We start from the raw sequence: 27955 nt of genomic DNA, 5'->3' as shown, positions 1-27955 counted from the left end.
TTTGTTGTTCAAGGTGCGTCTGCTTTGGAGCAGTAAGGCAGCAAGTCACATTATGTATGTAGTAAGGAAGCAGAGAGAGAAATTCTGTAGCTCAACTGGCTTTCTTTGTTTTTGGTCTTTTTTGTTTTGATTTTAATTTTTCTAGTAAATATGATGATGATATTCTATGTAATAGCACATGATTACTTGAACATTAATCTTGAGGCCTAAATAAAGAAAAAATATTCATCAATAAAAATTAATTTGTCCTAAATATCTTCCTTTCCTACCATTTTCTCCCCAGGACCATAGCCACCACCCTAGTTGTCTCACATTCCCATTCTTTAATCTACATTTTTGCTGTCTTCATCCTGTGGTCAGACTTATTTTTCTGTAACTTAAGTTGAATCAGGTTCCATTTTTCTTTATTGAAAATAATCTTTTATAAGTCCCATTCAAGAACTAAACAGAGTTGCATTGATTGGTACCTGTTCGAAAGAGAGGTTAAACAACATGGAAAATGATGAGTCCTCTTAATGATAGGATTTTAGAAGAAGAATCTCATCATAAGATCTATATTTGTAATAAGTGATTTTAAAGCAGGTTTAGAAAGTATGGTTTTGCTTTAGACTATGGTAGGGAGAAAATGGTAGGAAATATATATTACCAAACAGTAGGAACGATGTCTTGATTCATTTTCATAAAAACTTGCATTGTTCCTGGCAGAAGAAATGCGTGACACTGAAATTGTATTGGTAAATGATTAACATCCTCAGCAAACTGAGGCTTTTATTGATGTATGGAATCTTTTTGTTGTTGTTGTTGTGATCTCTATGGGTTTTCCAACCTATATGATTATATGACAACCAAATTTGTTTCTTTATAAATAATTATTTATCTTCATTTTATGTGTATGGGCATTTGCCTTCAGGGATATAAGGGCATGCTGTGAATTAATGGGAACTGCAGAAACCAGATGAGGATGCTGGATCCCCTAGACCTGGATGGAAGAGACCATGTGGGTGCATGTAGGGAACTGAACTTGTTTTCTCTGAGACAGCAAACAGTGCTCTTCACCACTGAGTTGTTTCTCCAGCCTCCCCACGTCTGTTTTGTAGGTTAACTTTCATTTTGTATGTTCTTATGTTTCCATGATCTTGACAAAAACACTGGAAAGAACAAGAGTATGGAATGGTGTCCATTTTGCCAGTGGTATCTGAGGCTTCAGTCCATGATCTTTGGCTTCATTGGCATCAGTAAATTATATGGCTCAGATGCTTCTTCATGACCAACAATAAGCAAAGAGAAAGGGCATGTAGGAGGAGGCCTTAATAAGTTTAATTCCAAAGGCTTGATCCTGACCTCCTATATTCACCAACTGCTACTAATGCCAGCATATTGTGATTCCTCAAGATTTTAATCTGAATGATTAGAACAATACAAGCACATTCAGAAGTATGCTTCCCTAATCCCTAGGTCTTTCTCAATCCAACAAAATTGTCAGTCAAATATACATATGGCATATGGCAACATTTCAGTTATTTACTATAAAACCTAAATATGTTTTTATATTCTAAGTGACTTCCACATAAAGAGCACATTTTGGGTCATGATATTGGTTAGGCTTTCATTTAAAAAATATTGATTTTTATTTTTCTCATTTTACTAAATATCAAGCTCTATGTGAATTTAAAACATTTACATTGATAAATTATTGGCATATTTGTAGTTTAGCTTGACATTCTTCATTTCTTCTTGTTTGTTTCCAAGATTATAAATCATTTCTTCTCTTTACTATTGATTGTTTTGTGATATATTTGAGTATATGATGGAATTTAAACTTCAAAATTTTACTGCAGACTTTGTAACATAGGTATGTAACTTTAAATTCTACTGATATTGCGCATATTCTGCTTTCTTCTTTGAGAAATTGTTACACAATCCATTCTGACAGCACAACTAAAATACATTTCTAAATGCAGACACAATGAAATCATGCCTTTATGTTAATATTATATTTTAATTTGACCTAGGCTAAGTTAATGCATATAAGCAACATGTTGGGACAATAAGATCATTTGAAATTTAAAGATAACATATTAATTTCCTGATTTTAAGATTAATATTGTAGAATGAAAATAATGACACAACATTAATAGCATCTCATTTGGCTCACAGAGCAACTTCAGCATGCTTTCAAATACCATACATTTATCTTTAGGCTTGATAATTAAAATGTATTTTTTGCTCAGATGAAGTATGTATAGTCCTTTCAAATACTATTATACACCTGTGTATATTAGAAAATGAATTTATATACATAAAAGCATGAAGGCAAATGTTATAGACAGTTCTTAATCTTCATTTAACTATGGTTCTCTCTCTCTCTCTCTCTCTCTCTCTCTCTCTCTCTCTGTCTCTCTCTCTGTCTCTCTCTCTGTCTGTGTGTGTGTGTGTATGTGTGTGTGTGTGTGTGTGTGTGTGTGTGTGTAAGAAAGAGAAAGTGAAGCGAAGTGAGTTGACCCACATACAGTTTCATTATTGAACGCAGTCTTTTATACTATCACCATCAATCAAACCATCCCTAATGTATACACAGAAGTTGTTTATCTCCAAACTAGCAATTACTGTGCTGATGGCAGGGCAATTTATATGACTCTTTCTTCCTCACTCAATATATTTACTCCTCCTTTGCATCCCAAAAGAACACTTTTGAATCAAATTTTAACATGGACATGCCACAAGACTATCTAGTATATCTCTTTTCTATGCATGTTTGACAGACATCAATTTTTATTCACTATCCTTGTTGATATCATTTCTTTTCATAGTGTCATTGTTGGTGCTGCTGGTAAAGAGACAAATTTATGAAGAACTCTGGACACATTCATGCATTTTGTCTGCCTGACAGGGTAGTGCCACCTCTGCTTGCTGTCTCCTTTGTTACTGAAATATCTGTTGTATGGACGTATAACCCATAAAATCTTTAGGCAAAATGCTGTTATGGAATTTGCATTGACATCTGCAGGGTAATCCAGTTGGAACAAAATGGTTGGGGATCATTAAAGTTTCTTTCACATTTCAGAGCTGCGATAGCATTATCAGCTTTGTCACATATGCATAAACACTTTCTACTTCTAACTGAGGTTGGAGAAATTGTATTCTCTTTGTCATTAAGCCCTTGCTTCATAGCAATTCCTCCCTGTATGGTTCCAGGATCTTTCAAATTTCATATCAGAAGTTGTGACATCCCCATTTTTAGAGGACTGGGTTCACCTAGACATATTTTGTATATGAACAATGTGCTATGAGAAATCATAAAATTTGCAACACATTCATTTCCTGAAAGTATTTTCATTAATAAGTACCATAAATTTTTGTCATCACGTTGAATATTGACATTTGCCATGTTATAAAGGAAAGCAACAGCAACAAAGAAACAAACAAACAAGAAAAGAAACAAAACAAACAAAAAACCCTTCAGATCATAACTCAAAAACTGGTTAGTTTTTTTCCTAATCATCTCCAGAGAACATGCAAGTCTTGAAAGTGATATTGGATGTCTGGCTTACTTTTTAGGCCCATCATATTCTTTGCTAATTTTTATAGATATTATTGCTTTTAGAAGGGTTAAGGATCATGAGGGCTAAAATGAATCAGTATCTATTTAATCTAATGGTTCCATTTTTCCCATTAATAAAATAATGCAACAGGCAACCTGAACAAGGTATGCCCATTGGAGATCACGTGTTACATATTTCAGTTAGGAACTCTATTGAGAAAGACACACCCATCAATGCATAAACTATAGACACAGTGTCCCAGCCATAAGAAACCAGGAAAGATGTTAATGGCAAACACTCCACCAAATGATGAGTGTGATCTGTGCTCTGTGTTGGAACAGCTCTAGTCAGTAGAACAACAGTAGTCATGCTCTTGAAGAAAACGGGATCTGCATCTCCCTGAATCTACCAAATACCATTAGGTTCTCTGCAAGAGGTTGGCTTCATGCCCATCTCCCCATCTCCATGCTGGATTTGTCTGGCTTGAACTTGAACTTGTCTTGTGTAACCTCTATCAACCCTTGTTGTTTTATCTGAGCCCCTGTCCTATTGTGTCCAGTAAACAGATTATTTCTATTTAAGTTATGTATTATATGTGTACCTATGTTTGGGTTTAGATGTGAGTTCAGTGTTCAAAGAAACTAGAAAAGGGTGTCAGATGCTCATATCCCTCTGGAGTTACACACAATTGTAAACTGCCCTTGTGCATTACAGGAACTGAATGTGGGTCCTCTGTAGAACAACACCTGCTCTTATTCATAAAATCATCTCTTAAGCCTCAAAACTAGATATTTTGATAATCATTCTTCTGTGAGTATAAATTTGTGGATGAAACCTGAGAAACTTTGGTGGGTGGTCTATCATACAAGATGCATTGCAAAATAAAAATTAAAAAAAAAAAGATGATTAATCTTATGTGCAGAAGTGTTTCTTTTTCTTAGTACAAATTCCTTGGAATGTGAATTTTGCAACTACTGACTTGTATAACAATTGTTGCTTTTTTCTTGATATAATGAAACTGAATTTATTTCACAAAATTTGCAATTTCTATTGTTTAACATCTTTGCAATTTTAAAGATTACCAGAAATATTAACACTCTAATGTAAATATTAGTTGTTCGATTCCCTAAGAGGCTTGTTACCATGTCGCATTCTCTAAATTTTGTCTGAGCACATCTTTTAATAGAATAAGTATTCAGGTGACCTCAGCACACTCAAACAGCAAGACACTGCAAATAATGTTTCTGGTAGTAGAGACACTCATAAATTTGTGTTCTGACAGAATGAGATACCTACTGGATTCTGGATATTGGCATCTATGTCACTTACAGGTTTAACTTCTGATATTTCCCAGGGGATTCCTTCTCTCTGCCTGCCCTATGCTGATTAGAAAATCTCTGGAGGAATTTGGAGTCATAAATGGTTGCAGGGAAACATGATGGAATGTGGCTTGACATTGCCTTCCAGAGATGCTGATCTGAGAAGCTAAATGATATGAGTAGGCCATCGTGACTTATGCCGTTTGTTATATCATTAATAATCTCTGACTAATAAGGATGTCATTGCAAAGAAATTCATAGAAAATTCTTTAGAAAAAAAGGGTCTTTAAATGTCATATAATACACTGGGGAAATAATTGCATACAAATCAAAAAAATTGAAGACCTTCAAAATTTCTCACCAAACATATCTATTATATTGACTTTCCTTGAACACTGAATTTTACATTCATAAAAAAAATGATTACAATTATTGTGGATTCAGGTTTATTTTTCCTAGATTTGAGGTGCCAAGGATAGTTTGGTGTATGTGTATAATAATCAAATATTAGTATGGTCCCCAGTCCGCTCTCCTCAGCCACTATTTCTCTGTGCTGTTTCTCCCCCACCCCCCCACCCCGCGCCCAGTGTGTTCTCTACAGAAATAGATCATAATAAGATACTTTTCTTATTGCTGGGTCAAAACATCTGACAAAAGCGGTTCTAAAAGGACAAGCCTTAGTTAGTTACACACAATGTATTGAAAGAGATACAGCATTTCTTGGCAAGGAAAGTCATAAACCAGGAACACAAAGTATTTTGCCACACTGTGTTTGAGGACAAGAAGCAAAGAGAGGGTGGACAAGAAACAGTGCTTCTTTACAAATTCTCTAGGTCTACATTAAGTGAGCCAATTCTAGTAAAGCACCACCAAGTAAAGGCTCTCAAATCTTTCTAAATCAGTATCACCAGGCCAGGCATCACCTCTTTAAATGTGAGCCTATGAAGGATATTCTGCATTCAAAGTAAAATGTATACTATATTTCACATAAATCATATTTTACTATACTGTAGAAAAGCACAGCAAATTCTCTTCCTATGGTCCTAACTACTTCACATCTCTCCTCGCTGATATACTTTTTTTTTTTCTTTATTAAGAATCTTTTTATTTGCCGGGCGGTGGTGGCACACGCCTTTAATCCCAGCACTCGGGAGGCAGAGCCAGGCGAATCTCTGTGAGTTCGAGGCCAGCCTGGGCTACCAAGTGAGTTCCAGGAGAGGCGCAAAGATACACAGAGAAACCCTGTCTCGAAAAACCAAAAAAAAAAAAAAAAAAGAATCTTTTTATTCATTTTACATACCAATCACAGATCCCCCTGTCATCCCTCATCTGGCTCCCCCCCTCCCAGCCTTCTTCCCAACCCACCCCTCATCCCCTCCTTCAGAAAGGTAAGGCCTTCCATGGGGAGTCAGCAAAACCTGGTACATTCAGTTGAGGCAGGTCCAAGCCCCTCCCCCTGCATCAAAGCTGTTCAGGTGTTCCACCATAGGTAGTGGGCTCCAAAAAGCCACAGGGAAAGATCCTGATCCCACTGATAGGGGGCCCCTTAAACAGACCAAGCTACACAACTGTCTCACTTACGGAGAGGGCCCAGTCCAGTCCCATGCAGGCTCCACAGCTGTTGGTCTAAAGTTCATGATTTCCCACTAGCTTGGTTCGGTTCTCTCTGTAGAATTCCCCATCATGATTTCGATGCCTCTAGGTCATAGAATCTCTCTTCTTTCTCTTTGACTGGACTCCCAGAGCTCAGCCTGGTACTCGGCTGTGGATCTCTGTATCTGTTTCCATCAGTCATTGGAGAAAGGCTCTATGATGACAGTTGGGGTATTCACCAATCTGATGACTGGAGTAGGCCAGCTCAGGCACCTTCTCCTCTATTGCTAGTAGTCTAAGATAGGGTCATCCTTGTGGATTCCTAGGAACTTCCCTAGCACCAGATTTTTCTCTATCCTCATGATGTCTCCTTCTATCAAGATACCTGACATACTTCTTAGTCTACAATGACCACATCCTTATCTTCCATATGAGATCAACTTTTCTGTTTCCATAAACAATTGACACTATATGGCTCTTGTGTTTTTGTGTCTGGATTAATTTACTTAACATAATGACATCTTATGGCATTGATTCTGCTGGATATGAATTGATTTTCCATATTTTATAACAGATGATTTGATGTTTTTCATGCAACATAATTTTCTAATTTTTAATCCAGTAATGGGTATGTTAATACCAAATACTAATACTAAACCTTAACTACTGTTATTGTATTTCTTCTGCTTTTTGTTATCTCTGATGCTATTGCCACTACAATCTTTTCTATCTTTCCTAAACTGTTCTTATCAATATTTGCATTCTATTCATGATGCCTCTAAGAAGTAAACACAAAATACTACAATTGCATTAGTAGAAATTAAGATGACCAGAAATGCAAAATGAAATCTTTAAACAGAGTAAAACTCTTCAAACCCCTATTTGAAAATCTTTTACCATAAGTCTCTTTTTATCTTATTTTATAATTGCTTTTGTGTAAGTACCATTTCTTCCCTTAGAATATGTTTACCTCATGTTCAATTTATCTTTGTACCCTCCCAAGGTTTCAAGAGAATTTTAAGATCCTTAGATTAATGCTTGAAATCTCTTGAGAATTTGATCTCCATCTTAAAGTATTTCAGAGACTTATATTTTTTTAATTTTTAAAGTTACTCCAAAAGCTATACCTCTTGCTATTACACAGTTCTGATATCAAATGCTAGATAGTGCTTAGTTTTTCCTTAATAGTAATTATTAAAAATAAACAACACTTTCTTTAACTCCAGGTTTTTTTCTGTCTGCATAATTTTCCTTACACTATTACTTTTATTGTTTATATTTAAAATGGGATGCGTATTTATGGCTTATATTTTCAATTATTCATTCATATATTTCATAAACATGAACTAAGAAACTATTCAAATATGACACATTACAACTACTCTGTGTCATCTCTGTGAGTCAATAGGTGTGGGGGTTTAAACGGGAATGTTCCGTAGGCTCATACATTTGAAGGTTTTCTTCCCCATTAATGAACTGTTTAACAAGTGTTAAGAAGTTTGGCTCTGTTTCAGGTGCTGTATTATGAGTATGCTTTAAGGTTTCAAAAGCCCACAATAGGCCCAGTCTTTGTTTCTTCCTATCTGCCTTGGGATCAGGATGCCAGCTCCCAGCTTCTGCTCCAGAGCCATGCCTGCCTACCAAAATGCTTCACGATGGTCATGTATTAACCTTCTGAAACTGTATGCAAAACTCCAGTTAAATGACTTAATCCTTAGGTTACCTTGATCATGGTGTTTCTTCACAGCCATAGAACAGTGAGTAAGACAATAGATACTATCAATACTTATATTCCTTTCTTAGTTCTGTACAGCCTTGGAAAATTGATTTTTTTATGATTAGATAATTTTAAAAATTCTTTATTTTCTGTAATTTCTAAGAATTATTTAATCTATTTACCCTTTCTCACCTCCTCACTTCTCTCTCACTTATTTTCCCTTCTTCCCACATAAATTCATATGGAGCAGATTATATTTCTTAGTTAGGAAGAGTTATAGATTCAAAGCCCATTTTATGTGGTGAGGTAACATTAAAATACTATGTGCATGAAACTGTTTTTCCCAGCACTCATTCAATCACACACACACACACACACACACACACACACACACACACACACACACCAACAAAGAAAAGTTTATCATTAATTAAATGATATGCATATCCTTTCATCAAAATTTTCCTTTAGATCTTATTTGTTATGCAAGAAACATACAAATGCTTATGAAGGTTGAATTCTCCATATAGATAAGTAAATGATAGATAGATGGATAAACAGATAGATAGATAGATGATAGATCAATATAGATAGAAGATAGATAAACAAATAGATGCATAGATCACATCACATGGCAGTTCCTAAAATAATTAAAAGGAAAACTCCAATCATCCACTAATTATTCCTCTGGGTTATACTTCCAAATACTTATATATTTTAAGAATTATAAACAAATACTCAGATATTTATTTGCACACATGATCATAGCATCAGTTATTGAAAAATTTTAAAAGGTGGAAATTAAGTAAGTTTCTACCAAAAGATGAATGGTACATAAAATGTCCTATACATATATATTCACACACACACATTCTGTTCAAACAACTATTTGCTTTTTCCAATTGACTGCTCACGAAATTCAGAAGACATAAACATGAACCAAGTTCTAGACATGTGATACCATTGGTGATATATGGGGGCTCAATACAGTTTGTGTAGACCAAGGAGACACATAAAATTATTTTTGTGTATATGACATGAAAGAAGAACAAAAATGACATTGTTAACAGGAATGAATCTGACTAAGGACAGTGGAGAGGGAGGGATGGATGATAAGGGGTTGAGACAGTTGTCAAAATACCTTATATGTTAATGTAAATGACAATATAAAACCATTACTATTTGCAATAGAAATGCATGAGTAAGGAAAATGTACTGTTCTGTTTGATTTCTACTTCCGTGATAAACACCACTGCCAAAAGTATCCTGGGACAGAAAGGGTTTATTTCATGTTACAACTCCCCAAAGACACAGTCTACAACTGAGAGAAGTGAGGGTAGAAACTCAAAGTAGGAACTTGATGGCAGGAACTGAAGCAGAAGTCAGGGCAAAATGTTACTTGCTGGATTGCTTTTTACAATCAGATTGCCTGCCAAGTGGTGGTACTACCCACAGTGGATGTAATGCTCCTCTATCAATCATTAAACAAGAAAATGACTCTCATACTTTCCTATAGGCTAAACAAATGGAGGCAATTAATCAATCGAAATTCACTCTTCCCAGATAACTCTAGCTTGTGTCAAGTTGACAAAAACACCAACTAACCAGCGCAAAGACATTGTGACATTTGCTTCTAATGAATGAAATTTGGAGCAATTACATTACATGAAGCAAACCATCCACATAAGGACAGATAGTGCTCGCATGGTTTCACTCACCATATCTAATCAAATCCAATGAGAAAAACAGTAGAATCATGGAAACTGCAGGGAAGGTGAGGGGTGTAATAGTGGATTGGGCAAATAATTTACGGAAAGCAAAAGCTAACCATTGAGAAAAGGATAATTCTAAATATTACTAAGTCCGATGCTTATAAAATGAAGGGGACTCATCCAGAAGAGGGTACATAATTAGATATTTACTTATAGGAGAAAATGTCGATTCTGATTCTCTGTTTAAGGAAAATAAAAACATTTTGACATATATCATGTGTTTTACATATGCTGGTTGTGCAAGTTTGCCACAGGTTAACATCTGCTCATTTAGTTCTTAATTACTTTTCCTCTTTGGCTAAATGTATAATTTAGAGCTCCTTTGTAGTAATTATATTTTATGTTTATCCAATTTCCTATAAACATCTCTTAAGCATTTATATATGTATATTAGTCAGGGTTCTCTAGAAAAACAGAACTGGTAGAATGAAAGTGTGTGTGTGCGTGTGTGTGTGTGTGTGTGTGTGTGTGTGCGTGTGTGTGTGTTTGTGTGTGTGTGTGTGTGTGTGTGTGTGTGTAATTTATTATAGCAGCTAATAGATTATGGTCTAACTATTCAAAAAATGGCTGTCTCCAGATGGAAAGTTCCTAAGTCCAATAGTTGATCAGTTCATGAGGCTGGATTTCTCAGAGTTTTCAATATATGCCTTAATCCTGAAGAAGTAGCTATAATACCAATTAAAGAATGAACATGTAATTGTGAGAGCAGTCAGGAAAAGAATAAGTGCTTCCTTCTTCTTTTGTTCTTCATGTAGGCTCCCACCAGAAGGTGTGGTCAAGATTTAAGGTAGATCTTCCCATCTCCAACTAAAGTTTGGTGGGGGCCTTTCCAATCAAATGATTGTATCAAGACGAATCCTTCACAGGTTACCCAACTAGTTTGGTTTTAGTTAATTCTGGTTGTAGTCATGTTGACAACGAAGAAGAGCTACCATAACATGGCTGCAGCTAGTAACACTGCTCAGATAAGGAACCATAACCACATGAATTTATGCCACTGTATTCAGACAAATCCCTCACTCTAAGAAGATTCTTCTTAACAGATTTGAAAAAAATACCATGGTCCATCCTTTGATGATTCCTCATGAAATAAAATTGAGTGGAGTTCTCAGAGCAGAGCAATATTTGTCTTAACAAATTAGGAGAAAAAATCTTGATTAGCAGTAACAACTATAAGTCTGTAGAAAAAGAGACATGGACGAATGGGGAGGGATATGGGGAGGAGAACCTATACTCACTCAGAATATGCTGTATGAAAAACATCTATTTTCAATTAAAAACAAGAAAAGAAGATAACAGGAAGATCACTAAAAACTTTCTTTAGAGGTTATCATATGTATTAAATTAATTTTACTACACAATAATATGTAGCTATTGCCCTAACCTAGGACCACAGCTGATAGAAATTACACCGATATATAATGTGAGAATCAGAGTCATTTTGATTTTTAAAAGGAGAGTAGGCAAAAGAGATCATTGTATATTCAGAGAGAAATATATTTGGCAGAGCTTCCACCATAAAGCAGGTGGGAAAAGAGTCTGCAACAGAAGGCCAGTGCAATGAAGCAGTGTAATAGGACAGGGGATATATGATCTTGAATGAGCACTTGGCAAAACGAGGAAACCAGATTTAAGCACTAATGATGAAAGATATAACAAAGAGGCACTCAAAAGAAGAAGAGAGGGATGGAGTCAAAAAGATTTACTTGCCAACGATATCTGCCATCTGTTAATGTGACAGTGTTTCATAAAGAGAACTTGTTCATAAACATGAATTAGTCAGCCTGAGAAACACACAGCCTGTGACATTTGACAAAACACAGATAATTGAATCTCTGTCAATTTTTAAGTCAAGTAGAATTATCCAACATTCTGAGTATTCAAATGTCCAAGAAGCACCAACGTGTCCTCGAAAAAGAAATGTTACTTTATTACTGCTTTAAACTTTAGTGACTGTTTAATTATTACTAACAAAATATTTTGTTCTGTGTTCAAAGTCCTGAAAAAGAAATTTATTGAAAAAAGATCTGGTAATGTCTATTCTACATAGATTACAGGTTGTCTTAAAATCATTTGCTCATCCTCATAAGTGAAATATTTTATTACTATATATAAACACTCATCAATAAGAGAGAAATTTTCACTAAAAGATGTACTGAATCCATTATCAGTTCTGAAGTAGGAACGCGTTAGTTTTATTAAATTTTGCAACATGGTTGATATCGCCATGAAACAAGCAGAACATGTTAGATAAAAAATAAAAGAAATTAGGGCAATGTCTCCAAAAGCCAACATCAGAGGAGAATAAAAATTCAGAGAAACCATAGCTATGTGTATCTATTTTTTTCTTTTCATACAATGATTAGCTTCTTCAAAACAGATGATGTAAGATAGGATTGGGTATAAAGGTATTAAAGCCCAAACAAATTGCTGCCATGGAGACAAAATACAAGCACAAAATTTGGGGAAGCCCCCATATATTTTTGACCAGATAATAGCACACATTTTTATTTATTACTGTGCACCAGTTAACTCTATGCCTTGCCTCTTTGTAACAGACATGTAAGTGATACCATCTAGAGATTTTAACTGACAAAGGACACAATAATCTCAACTGAGGTATTACAAATGAGTAGTGAATTTGAATTTGTTTAAGTGAGTGTTGACTTATTTACAACTTGTTATCAGCAAAGATTTATTTGAGTTAAAGTGAGATTCCATCTGAACTTATACATTTTCATGTTTTTTGGTATGAGATGTTAATGATAATCTCACAGGTAGAAATTATTCCTAAATAGAGTCTATGTACTCTTGGATGACAGATGATAATGGGTAGGGATTTTTAACTTCAAAAAATCCTTAGGAAAAAATGATGACATACTGCAATTGTGATAATATTATATATAACATTTTTATGATAATATATGATGCATATACTTACAGTATTGAAAATTTCTGTGATAGTCCATGTGCATAACAGTTATTATAAGCTGAACTCTTTGACTCTTATGACAAGCATTCTCTTTTTTGATCATTTCTCTCACTGTAACAATTTGAGACACTGATTTAATAGCGAGTGTGCAGAGATATATGAATAAAAAGTTATTGATTGTAGTGAAGGAAATGTTTTGGCTACAGTTAACTAACAGGTTAATATCATAATTAAATACTGAATTAAAAGAGGGTTTCCATAGCCTGGCGATGGTGGCACACTTCTTTAACCCCAGCACTCGGGAGGCAGAGCCAGGCAGATCTCTATACCCGGCTTGGTATATAGAGCAAGATCCAGGACAGGCACCAAAACTACATGGAAACCCTGTGTCGAAAAACCACCTCTCCAAAAAAGAGGGTTTCCATTACAAATGGAAATCAAGAGTTCATATTGTGTTTATTGCAGGAAAACATTTCATTTATAACCATACATTAAAATCTCCAGAATGAGTTCATTGGAGTATCACCTCCACACTTAGACAATTATTGCTTAAAATAATTTCTAATGATAACTTTGATTTTTATTAGCCATGTTTCTGTGTTCATATCACTCTTATCTAGTATTACAGGTAATAATGTTATTTTTTTCAATTAAGTAATTATATGTCCCTTGGAGATATGTAGATTCATTGAAATGTCAAACAATCACACAAAATTGCATTAATAATTAGCATAAATAATATTTAGCAGAGCTATGTATTTTCTTGAACAATTTAGCACACATTTAATTGTTGATTTTACATTATTGGCATGAGATCTTTAAAAAGATACAGAGATGAGTTGCAATCTATTACGAAAAAAATACTACAAAGTAAACATGATAAAGTAAGATTTTGTAGTGTTAAATGTGTAAATTGTTTTCTTATCTTTGTTTCTTCTTTGCTCTTTGGTTCTTTACATCCTTAGTCTGTTCTTTTTGACCTTCCTCCTTCCTTTCCAAAGCATTGCTATCATGTGAATCAACTAACAGAATTGCGCCTCTTAGAAATAAATGCAAAATAGACAGAGGATATGAGTGTTCTTGAAAAAAAAGTGTATGCAAATAAGATAACTTGTCCTGCACAGCACAGCTAAAGCATAGTTATAAGCGTTATATAAACCTGCAAAAGAGGGTCATGGTACAAGGAGACACTGGACTCTTGATTCACTTCGGAAATGAACAATTTATTCTTCACACTGTTGTTTACATACCCTTTAGGAGCCAGCTGCTAAAAATAGCCCACAAGGATGGCTATTCCATTGATCCCTTTATCTGAGTTCTTCCTTCAGCCTTGTTGTCTTGGTTTTCATGGGTGGTCAGTATCTCCTGACTGCAGTTTTCTGCAATCCTGTATCCAGATCTCAGTCTGGGTTTGTGCTTTTGAAAGGAATTGCAGACCACCTAGACCTCAGCAATATCTGAGTAAAGTGAATTTAAAATAAAATAAAGTACAAAGTATCATTGAGAATTATATATATCATGGTATCTCTTTCCATGATATATGAGTTGCGGGGGGGGGGGGGGATGCTGTGGGGCGGGAGGAGGGAGGACAGGGGACTCTGTGGTTGGTATGTAAAATGTATAGAAACTCTCTTAATAAAAATTGAAAATAAATTAAAAAATAAAAAAGAATTATATATATATGATATATACATATGATACCTATATATGATATAAATGTATTTATCGTATTTTAGAAAAGATTTTACTGTTGAAACAAGTTTACCAGTCAGTTTTCTATACAGGCAAGTTCTAATTTTAATAAATAATGCTTTTCAAATAACAAGCATATTTACTAACACAATCTATATTATAATACGTTTTAACATATCAGAGAACATGATATTTTTTTCAAAAAAAATCAGTAAGACCATTTTGATAGGGCACTTTACTTTTACTCTACCAGAAACAAACAACATTGTGATTCCAATTATGTGAGCCTCTTAATCAATGTATGATAAGAGAAATAGAGATATTTTCCTCATTTAAAGAGTAATGTTTTCTGTATATGTACCTTGGAGTATAATATCATAGAAATATAAGATTTAAAATGTCAACTGGAGATGCATAGGTTGCTGTACAGTGAAGATCATTGGCTACAGCTGTTGATCTAAAGTTTGTGAGTCAGAAGTTAGTCAACAAGCTTGGTTCAGTGCTATGGAACCTGCATGGGATCGGACAAGGCCCTCTGCATACAAGAGACAGTTGAGTAGCTTGGTCTGTTTGAGGGGCCCCTGGCAGAGGGATCTATCCCTGGTGCATGACTTTGCTTTTTGGAGCCTATTACCTGTGGTGGGATGCCTTGCTTAGTCTTGATGCAGGGGGAAGTTGGGGAGGTGGTCCTGCCTCATCCGAAGGTACCAGGAGTTGCTAACTGCCCATGGGAGGCCACTCTTCTAGAGGACTTGGGATGGATTCCCTAAACATGTCCAACAACTGCTTGTAACTCAAGTTCCAGGGAGCCAATATACTCTACTAGCCTCTGAGGGCACTCCAAACAGTATGGTGAACAGATACACATACAAACCAACCATTTACATACTTAAATAAAAATGTATACAATCTCCAAGAAAATTTTAAAGTCAATTACATTATAAAGGAAAATTTTAGATTTAAATAAACTTTCATTTACTGTAGTAAAACGGATCAAGTTAATTAATGTAAAGATAATGTTAATGGTGGGACACATGTTCAGAAAAGTAAAGCGGTATTGTGTGGAGCATAGCCAAATCCATTAATCAAAATATAGTGTATCTAATAAATAAAGACTAGATAATTAATTGGAGGGGGAATGGCTGGGGTGGGAGGAGTTGGAGGGAGAAAAGTTAGGAAACAGGAGTGATGAGGATGCTGTGTCTATGTATGCAGCTCTCACAAATAAAATGAAGTGAAAATATCTAGTTGATACAAATGACATTTGCTAAGAAAACAGTGCACATACACTCTACCATACATGGTCATACACACACACACCACACACATACAGACACACACACACACACACTCACACATCAAAAAAGGGCTTAAATCTAATTAAATGCACATCAAACAGAAAATATTTTGAATCAGTCATTTAATAAATGCATATTTCCATAACAACTAAATCAACATTGCTAAATCCTGTATTCCCTACAGTCATTGAAAAGGGGACATTATTACCCAATCAATACACATTTACCAAGAAGCAACAAGTTATAGGCATTTGTAATTGTTAGGCTGTGAAAATAATGTGAGAATCCCATTCTAAATTACATAAAAATTAATTTTAAATATTCATGTGATATAATTTATAAAGAAATATAAAACAAATGATATACTAAACCTGACTATAAGGATGAATGTAAATTAAAATTCAGGAATTGTAATACACAATTATGCTAAGACTTAATATGGAAGGCATTAAATGCATACAATTAAAACATAAATTTTAAGAGCTCTGAGGAATAAAATATTAAATCATACCCATCCATAAAATCAGTTACACTTTTAACTTTAGCAAAAGATACTGTTCCTTAAATATTGATGCCACTCGGATGGAAGAATAAATACCGTGGGGTTTATAAATAAACTTTCTCAGTTAGGGAGAAAAACAGAATACCAACATTAAGAGAAATGTAGCATGGCCAAAGAAGTCTTCATTAAAATGAAGGTATGCAGAGTGTCTAGGAAAAGGAAAATTCATTTTTCATGCTCTCCATTTTGTCATTAATGATTTATGATTGTGAAAGATGGTCAGCAAAGCAATAGAAAAGCCAGTTCTTATACCATAGACAACGAATGATTCTATCTTCCTATATTTATACTCAACAATGGGAGTCTGAGTTTTAATGATGCAAATGTGTCTAAAGCAGAAAAAAAAAACAGAAAATGTGTAAAATATAAAGGAAAAATATTGTTCCTTTTCAGAGTTGAAGTTTTTGTCTTCTAGGTACTATCTGTATTTTCCTCAGGTAGCCTGGAATATCACTGAGTTTGGAAGTAGGAACTTGGAAGGCGCCTAGGTTAAAAGAAAAAAAAATATCCTTTTTGTTCTGATACCAGCATGGTCAGTATTCTTATAAAAAGTTCAGGACAAAGACCCACAAGTAAAACCCTATGAAGACACAAGGAGAGGATGACTCCTATAGACTGGGAAAGTAGCATTACAATGAAATCAGCCATAGAATGTCTTATCTCAGATTTGTAACCTCCATACTTGTAGAATACCATTTCCTATTGTTTACTCTATCAGTTCTATTCTTCTCTGATACTGCTGTGCTGCACAAATCTAGAGTAGCTAGAGTCTACATTATCAACTATGTTCATTTTCTTTCTCTGCAACACTGTGTACTGTTGGATTAATTAATAGAACTCCCCCAGGAAGGGAAACAGTGGATGACAATTTATATTTGTAAAGCCTAATTAATAAAATGGAAATAGTACTGCTATTAACTATCTGAAATATGCTTTAGCAAGAAATGATTTTACTTTCAAATAACTAAAATATAATAAACATTTATCAGACACTAGATTTATAAAAAGCAAAGTAAAGTAATCCATTTCTCACCATTGACTAGATTTAAATAAATTCCTGGAAACATGAACTTATTATTGTAATATTCATGTGACTCTAAATATAATCTATTGGTGCTCACATAAGCTAGTTTTGGTCAATAAATTGATTTAATATTCTTAAGAAGGACCATCTATTTTAAAACAACAAAATAAAATTTAAAATGACACGTGATTGTACTAATAATTGTGTTTGTTTATTATTTTTGAAGAGTGATTATTTATTTGGCACCACAATTTGGACTTCAAAATTGAAAGAGTCAGATTTCTTACTTGCCATGTGCTTAGAGTTTGGAATGGTATGCAATGAGTTGTCTTGGAATGACAGATTGTTTGATGAGCCATAAGGATCCTAATAAAGTGGACAAGTGTAGCCTGCCAGCACAGGCAGTATGTAAAACTGAAGTGATCCCGTATTATGCCTGAATTTTATATTTAAGAAAATTAATAAATGCCAAAACAAGTGAATGTAAGCCTTCTGATACTAATTATTTTCAATACATTTATCAGGAAAATAAAAAAAAATTCTTAGAATACATAAAATTTGAATCAAAAATAAATTTGAAAGTTTTGAATGTGCTTTTGTAAGTGTGTGTGGTAGGTCTGTGTGTATATGTGTGTGTGTGTGTGTGTGTGTGTGTGTGTGTGTGTGTGTGTGTGTGTGTGTAGTGTGACTTGGTTAACATACATTACTGAGAGTCTTTTGGTACTCTAAGTAACATAAATTACTTAGAACTTTTCACGTACTTGCCTTGTCCTGTGTGCAAAGTCAGAATACTTCACATCTCATTTCTCAATCAGTGCAAACTTCATTTGCTCTATATGACACTAGGTTGAGGTATTATTAAATTGTAAAGTTTCCATCTATTCTATATTTAACTGGAACACTTTGACAGTGCCCCACCCCACTAACCTCTCATCATTACCTTTAGACAAGTATATTTGCGCTAAATGATTTATTCAATGGCATCAGGCCAGCCAGCAATATTCTCTTTATGTAGATTAACAGCTTTTTATTTTCCCACTTGGGTTGACCCCCTGAGCCTTGTCAACTCTGATTTCATTTCCACAAAATAGGGAACATCATACTTAACACAGTTCCACTGACTATCTCTACAATTATTTTCTTACTCATGAAAAGTACCTCAAAGCACAAAGAACAAAATGCTGTCTTTCACATTACAAACAGCAGAGAGAGCACATTTGGGGAGAAATAATTGCTACATTTCACTGGATTTGGTCTAGACTAGAATTAGACATTTCCTTCATCTTTGTCAAGGGCTCTGACAATGGAGGAAAGCTGCTTATTTTCTAGTAGGAAAACACAGGCAAATATTGTTGGCATTCAGAACAATTATCAAATTCTTAGGAGTTGAAAATACATTTGTCCCTTTATTTAATAGTGTAGCCATTTTTCCAAACAGAACAACACCTCTTACAATAATCTTTTCTACTGTACTTCCTAACCTACTTTCTGTTACTTGAACTTCACTTGCCTAACTTCTCCGTTTTAAAAATTTATTTTCCTTTGTTTTACATCTAGTATCCTCCTATGAGTGAGTACATACCATGTTTGTCTTTCTGAGTCTGGGTCACCTCACTCAAGATATTTTCTAGTTCCATCCATTTGTCTGCAAACCTCATGATGTCATTGTTTTTCTCTGCTGATTAGTACTCCATTGTGTATATGTACCACATTTATTTATTCATTCTTCAGTTGAAGGGCATCTAGGTTGTTTCCAAGTTCTGGCTATTACAAACAATGCTGCTATGAACATAGCTGAGCATGTGCCCTTGTGGTATGATTGAGCATTCCTTGGGTATATGCCCAAGAGTGGTATAGCTGGATCTTGGGGGAGATTGATTCCCAATTTTCTAAGAAAGTGCCATATTGATTTCCAAAGTGGCTGTACAAGCTTGCATTCCCACCAACTGGATCAGGCCCTCTATATAAGTGAGACAGTTGATTAGCTTGAACTGTTTGGGAGGCACCCAGGCAGTGGGACTGGGACCTGTCCTTAGTGCATGAGCTGGCTGTTTGGAACCTGGGGCCTATGCAGGGACACTTTGCTCAGGCTGGGAGGAGGGGAATGGATATGCCTGGACTAAATCTACCAGGTTGAACTGAATCCCCAAGGGAGTCCTTGCCCTGGAGGAAATGGGAATGGGGTGTAGCCTGGGAGGGTGCGTGAAGAGGGAGGACAGGGGAATCCATGGCTGATATGTAAAATTAAATCAAATTATGAAAAAATAAAAGAAAAAGAAAAAATTATTTTCTTTCTTCTCCCAACCATATACTTATCATAACTTCCATGGATTTGGACCATTTATACTTTTTTCTCTTTTAATTAATTCTGCCTTTTTTGTTACATTTTGATGTATGCATTTATTTGCTTATGATTTCATTTATTTGAGACAGCATTTCACATTGTAGACCAGGCTGGTGGAAAACACAGTAATCCTTTTGCCTCATTGATCTCCTGGCATTACAAGACTGTGGCATCACATGTGACCCTGATAAATATATTTTAAAATTATATACTGGTTTCCACTTTTGACTCACTATGGAAAACAAATTACAATTGTCATAAAATCCTGCAAAACATGAAAGATCTTGATTATATATATATAATTATAAAATTTATTAAAAATTATATTTTATAATAAAAATATATATATATATATATTTTAAACTTCTTAGCAGTTCAAAAAGAATAGTAGGTGCTAAATAAAACTTCTAAGGTTGTTATATTTTTTTTAAATAAATTATTCTCTGTGATGACACAAAACTATTATGGAGAGTTTGAATAAACCATTGCTTTATGCAACATCATAATTTAAAAATAACTTGATCAAAACCTGAAGAGATTTAATTGACATTGTTATGTATAATTCAAATATAGTCTCTTTGCACATATGAGCATCTATTTCCTTATTTAGAGAACTGCAACTAAACAAACCAAACATCTTGAGGGGCTTGAAAAGAATTCTGATTCTAAAATCAATTTTTTTAAAAAAATATACTAGAGTCAACTCATGGTCATTAAAGAAGAATACTTCAAAGTTGAACTAAGGTGATACAAAATTTAGGTAAATATATATTTACAAGGCATGAAGGGAAATCTCTTAACCATAAGGTTAAGTATGTGATCCACACTTTAACATATGTGCTGATTCCATGCAGCCTTTGGAGGTTCTTTATAAATCTAGTGTGCCTGAATTTTCAGTTGATTCCTAAATAGATGAGACATTTCAAAATAGCATACTATAGCACCAATAAGAAAATTTGCCATTAAATTTTACATTGTTAGTTATCAGCATACATAATATGTCATATGTAAGCATTAGTAGTTTGTTTTAAACACAAAATACTCACACCATTGAAATACCATAAAGAATACTTGCAGACAACTTCATGATTCAGTTACAATGTGTCTTTGATGTTCCTCCCTGGGCATAAAAATTCAGACTTCAATAAAAAAATTCAGAGCAATTGATGTCTGAAACCAACACTGAGAAAGGAACTACCTTCTGTGTAAATAATTACATTTATTTAGCTTCCATCCTCTCCCTATTTTTTCTGCTCTTAAGGAGTGAAACCTCATGAAACTTTCCAAGTCAAATGTTTTGCATTCTTGCTCATACCATGCACAGATCTGTCTTCACTCTCTTGTTGAAGACGCCACATGGCAGAATCATGGAACATAGGGAAATCAAGCTAACTGTGATCTAACTCAAAGGACATTTGTATTTTATTGGGATATGTTAATATGCAATTAAAGCATCACTATTAAAGAAAGAGGGGAAGAGTAAGATATACCCCAGAACATAGAATAGTGATCTCAAAGAAGAGTCATGCATTAGTGAAACTGCTTAAGTTGCTCCTTTGGGTTCTTAAAGATATTATTTCTTATGTAAGGGTGGATTGATTATCTTTCTCCTCATAGTAAACAAAAATACCTGTCAGGAATCAATTTAAGAAAGAAAATATTGAGGGGATGTAAGTCATCATGGTGGGGGGAGCATGGTGACTAAAATGTGCTTTCTTTCTCATCTGATTGGAACTAGAAGGAGAAAAGGCATAAAAAATGGGACTATAAACCACAAGACACCATTCCACAAACTCTCTGCAGAGACCAACTTTCTCCAAAAAGGCCTCATCTCACATTTTCATAATTTCCAAGCAATGCCTTCAGATTGGGAACCAAATATTCAAATGCATAGTCCTGTGTGGGAAGTTGTCACTTTCAAAGTATAACAGAAGTTTTCTCTGATTTCTCAAGTTCAGTCTATGTATGAATTGTCCGATTGTCAACTTATTTCCCTAATTGAGAGTGGTGATAAAAAGAAGTAAATGCTGTGTTTTGTTAAGCACTCTGTTCCTGCCACTTAGAATACAATTTAAATATATTATAAAATTGTGTAAAGGATGCTTGGATAGTGAATGGCAGTCAGTAGACTTCCTGGGAAGCAGGATATATACAGGCAGTTGATTAACTATAGTACTCAGGCCAGTTCCAGTTGAAGCTCTAAAACATTATCACATTTGGTAGTTTAAAACAATGAGAATTCATTATATTACTTACCTAGGGTTTTACACATGAGATGGCTTTCATAAGTCTAAACTCAGCACACTGGTGGCAATTTATGTACCTCAGAGAACGCTCTTGTATTTTCCAGATTTAACAGCATATACAAGTCCACATCCCTTGGTCTGGGACCTTTTTTTTTTTTTGTCTTCATTCTCAGATCATATCTTTCTCAAGATGACTATTCTGTTCTCCTCTTCTACATTTGGAAACCCTTGTGATATCTAAGTGACATCCCTGAAAATCCAGAATAAAGGATCTCTGTGTATCATAGTCAGTATATTAGCATCTATCATAAGTGGAACTGTTTGCCTGAAATTCTGATGTTGAATCTCTAAGCCTCCACTACTTGATTGGATTAGACATTAATTTAAGTGGCAAATTAACCTTAAAACAGTGTTTCAAGCACTTTCCTGAGATCAATAGAACTGCTATTCTTACAAGAAGAAAAATTGACTCTAGAGATGACCACGCACAAACAAAAGGCCAAAATAACTTGAAGGTGGCTACCTGCATGTCAAAGAGAGAGACTACTGGACAAAGCAAGCTGCTGAAAAACACTACATTGGATTTCCTCTTGGAAAGTTTGAGACAGTCACAGTTTTGTCATAAGCAGACATCCTAACATGCACATCAGCGCTCTTTTTTTCCTGAAATCCTACTGTACATTATCTGTTTTGCAACCAGTTACTCATAGACCTATTTATCTACATATGAATTTAGTTCTCTGTATATCTCTACCTGTTGTTTTATATGACTCAAAACTTTATACTTAGATACACTAGTCTTCCTTCTCAAGTCTCTACTTTAATTTTCCTTTAGTGTCTTGTGTCTACCATGTGATACCTTTCCATGATTAAGAAAATGCATGTAGAATCAATGTGCCATTTGGATGTATAAGATGTCGATTAAAATGCTTGACATTCAGAAGTGGTGCATAATTGTCCTGAGTTAGCAAATTGTGCAGGATCATTTTAGTTTCCTTTTCATTGACTAAATAATCTCCCCCCTGTTTAAATCCCAGTTGTAACAATTAGCTCAAATAATTGTCTCTGTACCATTCACACTGCACAGTGAGATATTTTTCAACTTTTACTTTGAATTATACCTCCACTGAGGCTCATATATTATCATAATGGATTTTGCTTATGTTAAATTAGATGCTTTTTTCCCCAAAAGGATAAAACATTTTCCACATAAATAAAGCTGTAAAATGGAAAAATGTACCAACATACTCTTAAACGTGATGTTTGCATAAATACTCTGCAAATGTAATAGCTTATTGCTGTGGCATCCATAAGAGTAGTTGTATGAGTAATTCAAAAGTTCTATAAATGGAAGATTGCCTATATCTATAATCTAAATTTATTCAAATGTATTTTGCTTTTCTCTCCTCACACATAATATTTGGAGAATGAAAAATATGTTACTATAAAACATATATGGGGTGATTAAATTTATGATTGTAGGGGTTAACTAATTCATTTGATGTTAAACTTTAAGTTTACTATTTACCTGTTTTTCCACACCCTATCTTCAAGCTGAAAATAATTTAGAGTTTTAATTTCAATTAAATATGTTACTTTAGAAATACTTTATTTTCTAATCATTAACAAACAAATTACTTAATGCCTTCATCATGTCAATTTAAAAGGAAAAATTAGTAAATAATATGGTAAATAATAGTACATAATATAATTACATTTACAACCTCCAAAATTTTTGCAGTACTGAAGATAAAACCCTGAGCCTTTTATATAGTATTCAAGTATTCTATGACAGAAGAATACCATTAATCTCTATAGATTTGTTTCCTATGTATCTCTATGACATTGGATAAAATTATATATGTACTATGTCTTAAACAGAATGATTAAAAAATTCTTGATGACTGACATAATAAAATACTGCTTAGTGAACAGTTTATATGAAGTTATAAAAAACCAATTATCTTCTATTATATCCTAAAGAAAGCAGATGGACCTATGCTCTGCTCATACTGAGAATTTATATCTGTCCTTCTGATAATATAAATATTAACTTTACAATCTTTTGATGTAAATCTTTTTGATTTATTTATTTGTAAAATTTAAGTGAAAATAAATCAAACTTATGCAAACACATATTTGCTTCATAAAGATGATACGAATTTAAAAGATTTTTAAATTTATTTTTTTCTACCTGTTTTAAAATTAGCTACAGCTATACTAGGTAAAAACTTGGGTTATGCCAGGCGGTGGTGGTGGTGCACGCCTTTAATCCCAGCACTCGAGAGGCAGAGGCAGGCGGATCTCTGTGAGTTCGAGGCCAGCCTGGGCTACAGAGCAAGATCCAGGACAGGTACCAAAACTACACAGAGAAACCCTGTCTCAGAAAACCTAAAAAAAAAAGAACTTGGGTTATGCTATGAAAAGATCATATAATATTATGAACATTTATGAGATAAGCACCAATTTAAAATGGATATAGGTAAACAGTAAGAATAGTTTATTTTCTACATTGTTAATATTTTAAAGTTTCTCCTATATTAACATTAAAACATCTACATAGTTATGGTTTGTTAGTGGAATATTTATTCTTTTGTTGTTGTCATAAACCAATTCTTTAGTAACCTTCTTTGACTGACAGGAAGCTTTTCTGCCTTAGATTCTAGAAAGTAGATATTTCTTTAACACCTGCAGGAGTAGTTTCACTGGCTATTTTGCATCTTCTCTCTGTTCAAATTTACTAACTTAACCCCATTTTACCTCAAATCTCTAATAAACATCTAATCTAAGTGTTTTGTGAATTACCACTATCCCATGTTTATTATACTTTCATTACTCTAATAAATACTGGAGAAAATAAAATGATAACAAACAGAAGGTTTACTTGATTCACAATGACAAAGGTTTCACTCAATAGTCAGTTGGCCCAGTTGCTTTCATGCCTTATACAAAGATACCTCTCGTGGCAAGAGCATGTTGGAAGGCAAATTTATTCACTTCTTATAAGGACGCTACAATCCTTCTTACCACAAGAAGATAGTTGGAAAGCAAAGGGATAAGAGAGAAGGAAGGAACACACCTCTAACGAGAAATAAATTAGACAGCTATGGTTAAACAGGTGCAGGGGAACTGGAAAAAGAGGATCAAATGGGGGGCATAGAAAGGGATAAGGAAGGACACAAGGAGAGAGAAAGCTAAACTAATATCAAATTGGAAATCTAATACAGGAAAGTTACTTAAAATTTGTAAATACATGATAGATATTTGTAGCATGAATCCTAATTGGTCTTAATAATAAAAACCAAGAGTCAGAAATCAGGATGAAAGCTGAAAGATCAGAGAAGCAGAGCAGCCAGCCCCTAGAGAGACTTACTACATCTACTGAATTCTCACCGGAAAGGAGGGGAGGGTGAGCTCCTGACTACCCTGGCCTTATATTCCTCTCTCTGTCCAGCTATATCACTTCCTATCTCCACTTCCCTAATGCTGGGATTAAAGGTGTGAGACCCCAAGGGCAAGGATTAAAGATGTGTGAAACCACTGCCTGACCTCTATGGCTAACAGTGGTTCCACACTCTTCAGGTAAGCTTTATTTGTTAGATCACAAATGAAATATCTCCACAGAAATCTAAATAGAATGACCAAATAACAAGGGAGACAAAACCCCCAATAGACATCTTATGGAACCAAATGAAGCCTCCAGTTCTGAGAATAGGTTGCATCTGATCAAATTGTTGACCAAAGGATCCACATGGAAACCCCCAAACAATCCAGACTACTGTCAAGGATATTGGTTGCTCTCCAAAAGCTGATAGTAAAGCATTATTGCAGAAGACAACACCTTTTGAACTCAATAAACGTAGATTATTACATTTATTAATAGCTTCAAATCCTTTGATCTACAACGGTGACCTGTCTGTAAGACACAATGCTGCTGTAGTTGCACAAAAGTTGTCCCCACAACTACTAACCACTATCTGATTGGATTTAAGGCTCACTCCATGAGATCGATTCTATGCCTGACACTGCTTAGGTTGCCAAGAATCTTAGACAAAATAGGTTATGGACCTGCAAGAAACCCAAATTGTAATTTTTTGCTAAAGAAATGTATCAATAAAATGATTCCTAATGACATTCTGCTATATTTAAAATTCAGTGCCTTGCTAAGCTAATTCCAAAGAGACTTCCTTCTTCAGTAGGTGGGAACAAATATAGAGGCCAATCGTTAGACAATATGAAGAGAGTGAGAGACTTGGGAATGGTCAACCTTAAGTGAGATATCTCCATCAAATCCCTCTCCTCATGGCTCAGGGAACCCTAAGGAAGAGGAAGCAGAAAGAATATATAAGTGCCAGCAGGGATGGAGGACATCAAAGAAACAAGGTCTTCTAAACACAGATGTACTGAAGATCATATGAACTCACAGAGATTGTGGCAGCATGCACATGCCAGCATAGTCTGAGCTAGATTTGGTCCTAGTGCTGAGGGAAAGTAACTGCAGGCTTCCATCTCTAAACCTGAAGCTGTCTGTAACTGAGTTTTCTTCAGAGGAATAACAAACCACACTTAAGGGCAGGCCCCATTGTCAGCATAGTCAACACAAAATGAACTCAATGTTATTTTCATCATTTTTTGTTTCATAATGCTTGGTCTAGGCATTTTTAAAGCATTACAAGTCTTTCACTTATATATTATGTTTCTTTTGTTCTTTAATGGGATTTTTTCTGTAAGAATGTCTATGTCTCTGTATCTATATGTGTTTCTTGTACTTTTTCTTTGGCTCTGTATTTTCTCTTTGCTTTTTGTAGCTAGAGTTTTCCTGCCTGGCCCACAGTCAGGACAAATCTCTCTCACCTGCCAGTCCCACAGACTTTCAGACCCAACCAAGTAAACACAGAGACTTATATTGGTTACAAACTGTATGGCCGTGGCAGGCTTCTTGCTAACTGTTCTTACAGCTTAAATTAATCCATTTCCATTAATCTATACCTTGCCACATGGCTCGTGGCTTACCGGGATCTTCACATGCTGTTTGTCATCCTGGTGGCTGGCAGTGTCTCTCTGACTCAGCCTTCCACTTCCCAGCTTTATTCTCCTCCTTGTCCTGCCTATACTTCCTGCCTAGCCACTGGCCAATCAGTGATTTATTTATTGATCAATCAGCAACACACTTGACATACAGACCATCCCACAGCAGCTTGCTTATATTGTCCTAATCTGCTTCATTTGTTTTTCTTTCATCTTAATTTATTTTATGATTTTTTTATTTATGTTTATTTTCTAATTAGAGAAACAAAAAAAATGGTATGGGTTGGGTGGGGGATTAGGAAGTTGGGAGAATCTAGGAGAAAATAGAATGGAAATAAAAATCAGAATATATTGGATACAAATCTATTTTCAATAAAAATAAAGACAGAAAAAAAGGGGAAGAAGATGGATCTAGTATCTCATTCAATGTATCCCAATCAATTCATGGTAACATTTTCTAACATTAATTTCTAATGACCAAAAGATTTAAATTTCCCACCAACATTCAGTGGTGCCATGCATGAGGCCAATTCCTTAACATATATGCCATGGCAGTGCATTTCAGATCTGTAGTATAAGACTCAGCTTAATTTTATTTGGTTTATTTTGTTCATATCCTAAGTAATTTAGCAATGATTTATTTGAGTAACAGTTCTTCAACTTCATAATAGTTTTGATATGGCTAATGCCATAATGAATGGCATGTATTTTAGCTACCTATTAAAATATGGAATATGAACTACCTAAGGGCAGAGATGATCATTTATATAAATACCTTTTTCCCTTTTACTTAAGGAAGAATAGACTATACTACTACTATATATATAGACTATATCTATACTCCCAATGCATCTGTAAGCCACGTGATTAGTTATATTACATGGTT

This window comes from Peromyscus eremicus, chromosome 10 (assembly GCF_949786415.1).
Source record: "Peromyscus eremicus chromosome 10, PerEre_H2_v1, whole genome shotgun sequence".
Lineage (NCBI taxonomy): Eukaryota > Metazoa > Chordata > Mammalia > Rodentia > Cricetidae > Peromyscus > Peromyscus eremicus.
The sequence above is the reverse complement of the archived record's forward strand: the minus strand, read 5'-3'. Positions refer to the sequence as shown.